Raw genomic sequence first — 6,411 nt, forward strand, 5'->3', positions numbered from 1 at the left:
GTAATGTGCAATATGTCAAGAAAATCTTTGATGTCAGGGTAACACCGTGTTTAGACATTAACAAACATTCAGTTCAGTATCAAAGCGTACAGCTAGCTCACCTTACTTGTGAAGCTGATTTGATTAATCATAAAGATCTGAGTAAAAACCAACAACCAACACTGAAATGAGCCTGACAATGCAAAAATGATCAAAACGTCTCTATTATTTAATCTGTATTTATATAACAGTAAAACATTATTGACAGGATTCTTTTCATTACTTTATTTTGGTGTAAAATATGAACCAAATGAGATTCACCTTGATTACTCAAATTTGGACATTTTTAAATTTTCCTAGACAGATTTGTTGAGTATGTAAATATGTGTTAAATTGAAAATGGTTAAATAAAACCAAAAAATAAATAAATAAATAAATAAACAACAACAAGTTCTTTACTGAGGACACAGGTCTTAATACATATGGCCTTCAAATTCTACACAGGCTTGAGGAAATTCAGCCACACTCCCCTGCGAAGAAACAAAGAGTACACAGTGTGTGTATGAAAGTACACAGGGAGGGATTTGATACAGAGTATATTTGTGTAATCTTTCCATTCCTCAGCAACATTGCATTGAAATGACCTTGGGATGACTTTTTAAAAACAAGTTAGTATTTAAACATGTTTAATACAGACATTGATACTTGTTATTAAACCCATGACCTTGGCATTGCTAACGTCTTGCCTGCTACAGGAACTAGAGCCGAGCTACAGGAACTATAATAACATACTCCTGTCAATAAACCATATATGCAGTGACATTACCAAAGAGCTGCTATTGGCAGAAGCACAGCAGACTCACCAATGACAAACATGCTAAAGCTTCAGGACCACAGTTCATTCAATGACCATTGATACAACAGGAAACGGAAAGCATGTCATATAGATAACAACAGGTGAAAAATAGCCCACAACGTCATGTTAAAACAGTCAAATCACAGACAGTCAAGCTGAAATCTAAAATCAGGTAAATGCCTAATCTCCTTGAAAGCAAAGCCCTCACTTAACTCTTTGTAATGAAGTTTGTGTATACATTATGCTCGGTTATTACACCGTCTAGTCTGTTTTCGTTCCCCGAATCCTCTTTTTAATTAGCCCTAAAACAAAATTTTGTTCCAAACAAACTTTCCTGTGGTGAGTTCATATAGCCGCTGTACAATGCAAATGTAAACCTTTTTAGAAAATTGCAATTTAAATCTGATGCCGCTGGTGAAGAAACATATATTATATTATATTATATTATATTGCAGAGAATTTACTAAAGAGCAATATCTGCTGTACCTTCATACAGTGTATCTTGTAATACTGTGTTATACACTAATACTGTTGTTGTGAAAGGTTGTGAAACTAGGTGGCACTGGGTAATCATGGGAGTACCTATGCACCATTTGAGTAGAGATACAATTTTGTATGGAGACCCATTTCCACAACAATTCTAAAGAAAAAAATCTTTATAAATTATAATTATAAAATGAAATGTCTCAATTAAGAGATAAATTGAAATTATGAGATACCAAGTCATAATTATGAGATGAACAGTCAAAATCCTGAGACTAAAAACTCAAAATTATGAAACAAAAACATCACATAAAAAGTCAACACTGTGATAAAAAGTCACAATTGAAAAAATGGACTTTTCCCTCATAATTGCAACTTTTATCTCATAATTATGACTTAGAATCTCATACTTTTGAATTGATGTCATAATTTAAATTTTTATATCTTAATGATGACTGTTCCTCATAATTGCAACTCGTATCTCAAAATTATGACATATCATAATTTTCACTTTTATCTCATAATTTGGTAACTTTTTATCTCAATATTATGACTTAGTAACTTCTGACTTGACGTCATGTTTAAATTTTTTCATCATAATGATGACTGTTTCTCATAATTGCGATGTTTTATCTCATAATTATGATTTTAATATATCCTAATTTTATGTCATAACTATGATTTACCAAAGCGTGTTTTTTTTCTTATGTAGTGGAAACTGGCTTCCATAATTATGAGATTAAAAATGTTCTCTAAAAAGGTTGTAAAAGTGAGTTGTAGCAATGCCTTGGGTGAATAAGGCAACAGATTGATCGTTGAAATACTACTGAAGTCATCAGTACAGGAATTAAAAAGAAATGTGAATGGAGGGAATGAAGGAGAAGCAAGGAATTTGTAGGTGAATGTAGAAGGAATAGCCTCTGTACACATGTATATTATATTTTTATTTTATTTGTACTAACTCTTTTGTTATGTTAGAAAAGTCAGAAAATGTCAGCAAAATGCATGCTGTGAAGCATGACTATGGCAAACGTGGAGAGGGTGCAGGGGTTAAATGTTGTAACTGTATAGAAGCACATAGCATTGCACATGAGGGTTATGAAAACAGAAAGAGTGTAGTGTAAGTGTAACAAGAAGGAGCTAAAAAATAATGTATCATATACAGAAGTAGTGAAAGCTGTTGAAATGAGGACCAAATGAAAGGGAAAGGAGACTAAGGTCAGAAACATACTGTACAAAAGTATGTAAACATGAATGCTCGACCAATGCACTGCAAGTGGTGGTAACAAACCGCAGTACTCAAGAGATAAAGTTACTTTCAAAAATCTGCCATGACATGTTGTAGCAAAAAGTTATGCATGAAATTGAGCTTGTTTCACTAGATGCATTTGTGTTTACATAGCAGGGGCCTTCAGTCTATGGGCCAAGGACCCCTCGGTGGACAGAGACTGAGCTGCTGTTACATATGAAACTGAGTGCTGTAAGCTCGGCCTACGTGCATTTTAATTCTATTTAATATGCTTTTAAGAAATATTAACTTTGGATTAAGCTTTGGCTGAAGCTTTGAAAATGTAAAATATAATGCATCTTGTAACTTTTGGTTGAAGTTTCTTTTCTATTTAGAAAATTATTTTAGAAATTGATAGATTTATATACTCGGAACTCATGCAAACCAAAAATAAGCAGATCCCTATCATTTACCCTTGCATTCATTTTCTGAAAAAAGAAGAAATAATTTTGTTATTTATACATAAATGTAACTATACTACAATAAACACTTTAAATAAATAAATAACTGCAATTCCACTGTGGTACAGCATTGCCATATGGAAACATTATTTTCACAATTTACAGTATGTTAGGCAAAGTTAAACTCTGAATAAAAATATCTAATTTACTTAAAGATGCACCAAAAAAAAAAAAAAACTTGAGAAGAGATGTTTAGAAATGAGGTTAATAGAGCAATTTCTGGAGCACTTCAGCAGGTGTCTTCCGTGTGAGGGTGACAGTGGGAAATTCAAATGTCATGTGACTTAAAAACAGCACATCATTGTCTACCTTAAGGCCTGCCTTTTTAATTCCCATATTACAATAAATTGTATTTTTTCTGAATAAAAAGGAAATGAGTAGAAATTAATTCTTGCCATATGGCAACTCCATAAAGGGATATATATAACACATCTTGTCGAGCAGTGAATTCAGGTTAAAATGGAGAGGTAATGATCAGGGAAGGAATGGAGGATAATAGAGGACACTTCAGTTTTGGATAAGAAACAAACAAGATCATGATTATAGTAAAAGCTGAAAGATCCCTGTGTAAAAGAGCGGGGGTTACTGGTGTTGTAGTTCAGATATTGGAAGTGGAGAAAATCTATATATCTATGAAAATCTATGTAGTAATGAATTGTTACAACCCTTGTCTAAGATTAGTTGTGAGTGATCTAGAACTTTAATGTACACTGCACTTTACAGGAAGAAGTGACGATGGATGTAACTGTTACGAGGCTGACGAGACATGAGACGTGCGGATCCAAATGCAAGGCTTTATTTATAGACATGGTTAGAGACAGGCAAGGGTCAGAAAATGGCAACGGGTATATAGAGGGCAAGACACAAGAATATTCCTAGGGCTAGCGTGGGTCTACGATCGGTGAACAGAATTAACAGGGCGAGACTAGAGGGGTAAAACCAAGAACAATGCAAAGGTCCAGGCAGGGGCAAACAGAATCAGAATAGGGCAAGACGAGAGGGAGAATCCGAGGTACACAGGCAAAGATCAGGATACGAGAAAACAGACGAGAGAGGTAATCCAAAGTGCACAGGCAAAGATCAGAACACGAGGAATCAGACAAGGCAAGACTAGGCTAAGACTATGAAATTTCAAGAAGGCTCCGTAACGTAGCTATCACAACTAACGATAAGCGCATACAATACTCGGCAGCTTGACGGGGATCAGAGTGAGTGTATATATAGGGAAGGTGTGATTGATGACAGCTGTGTGCAATCAGTGCTGTGTGCAATCAACTGTGTGTGTGTAATCAACTGTGTGTGTGTAATCAGTGCAATGGATGATGGGAACTGTAGTCCGGGTGAAGTGCAACAGTGGTGTGGTGCAAGAGTCCATAGTAGTGGAAGGGTGACCTCTGGTGGCAAGCAGACGGAAGTTCATGGACCGGATTCGTGACAGTAACAATGATAGATTCAGGATTAGCTGACGTGGATGTAACTTTTCCATGTTGTTCTAACTTAATGGAAAACTATTAAGAATTGTCCTATGAATAATAATATTATATATTTTCTCTTTATATATTATAAAGTTAAATTGTGATTTCTATTGGGATAAAGAGAGTGACCAAAGGAAAGACCTCACTGAGGTGACAGTAGAGGGCACTATTGAGACGGCTTTCAAGAAAACAGATCCAGATAAAAAGGGAAGAAGTGCTATCTAGATTTAACGGATAGTGAAAAATGTGATGATAATGCTTTTACTTTTGAAACTTTTGTTTTTGTTTTCCTATTATACCATAGCCTATAAAAAGGAATAAAATGTGATGTTTATTCAGTCTAATCTTATTAATTATTTCTCTTTTTGCTTTAGCCTATGTTGTTTAATGCTTGATGCAAAGAAAGTTGTGCTAAATCTTTCTGTTCTGTTTGTTGTATTGTACTGTAATTTGACGTCATTGCCATTGTTTAATTGTTTGATGACATATCAAAATAAAACCGTCACAATACGAAAATAAATCTATTTGCTATGTGTTTTTAATTAAAGAACAAAATACAACATATTTCAATGTTAATGCTAAATATATCTATAAGTAAGGGGTCTCTATTGTGTTATTCGCAGTGCTTTATGGGAGTGTTTTGCGGCGATTTCCAATTACATTTCTCAAGATTATGAGCAGTATTGGGGAAAGTTACTTTTAAAAGTAATGCATTACAATATTGCGTTACTCCATAAAAAAGTAACTAATCACGTTACTTAGTTACTTTTTATGGAACGTAATGCGTTACGTTACTTTTGCATTACTTTTTAAATCTGGACAGGGCTCGCTTGTTTGTTTTTCAAATAAAAAAGTTCTATTTTTGGCAAATACTGTATAAAAGCCTTTTCACACCAAAAGTGAAACGAATAAGCCTCAGGCTGAAGGGAAAGTAAATTTACGTCCGTACAGTAGAATGCAGAAGAAGACATTTCAACACACTTCAGCAATAAAAAAAGACACACAAATGTTTGTCTAGAGTAATTTTTGCTTAGTAGTATTGTTGAACTGGATCATCGAAGGTCAGAAGCAAAGACATTGGTTAATAGAATGGGATTAAATACATAAACAATATTTGTGTTGTTTAACATAATAATATTCTGAGTTGCATTATTTTTATTCATTTTAAGGAATACTGAATCTGTGTTTTTTTTTGTGTGAGTGAGATGAATTAATGCATATTCATATTTATTTTAGAACTACAGTGACATCTTCTGATTTCTGTCACCATGGCGACACCAGAGCTGTCAATCAATAAATTGGAAAAAAAAGTAACTTGCGTTACTTATTTGAAAAAGTAACTCAGATATTCTCTTGTAAATTTAAAAGTAATGCTTTACTTTACTAGTTACTTATATGATTACGTAACTCGCGTTACTTGTAATGCGTTACCCCCAACACTGATTATGAGTAGCTAATGTAGCTCCTCACCGGGAATTCATCAAAGTCGTTTTAGAGAAAAAAATGAAGGTGAAATCACTTATATAGTTCTTTCTAAAATAAATATGTCATACCAAACATGTAAAACTAGCAGCAAGGCCCTCAATTTATTATATCACTATTTGTTTCCACTCAAAAGTCGTTTATTTAAAGCGTCTCCTGCGTTGACTTCCATCCAAATAGCCTCAGTCGCTTTTTAAGCGGAGTTTGGCTCCCTCTCGCGGAGTACTCCCTCTCGTACACGTGACCTTAATTAATATTCAGGAACCAATTCGGCCGCCTTTCAACAAATCAAGTAGGTCGATTTGGCCTAACACGCCCTACCTCACTATGTGGAAATATTAGCATAATGCCGCCCAAATGTGCACGCAAAGAAAGAAAAGAAAGAAG

This window comes from Sinocyclocheilus rhinocerous, unplaced genomic scaffold (genome assembly GCF_001515625.1).
Source record: "Sinocyclocheilus rhinocerous isolate Xijiao unplaced genomic scaffold, SAMN03320098_v1.1 scaffold2114, whole genome shotgun sequence".
In the NCBI taxonomy this organism is placed as follows: Eukaryota; Metazoa; Chordata; class Actinopteri; order Cypriniformes; family Cyprinidae; genus Sinocyclocheilus; species Sinocyclocheilus rhinocerous.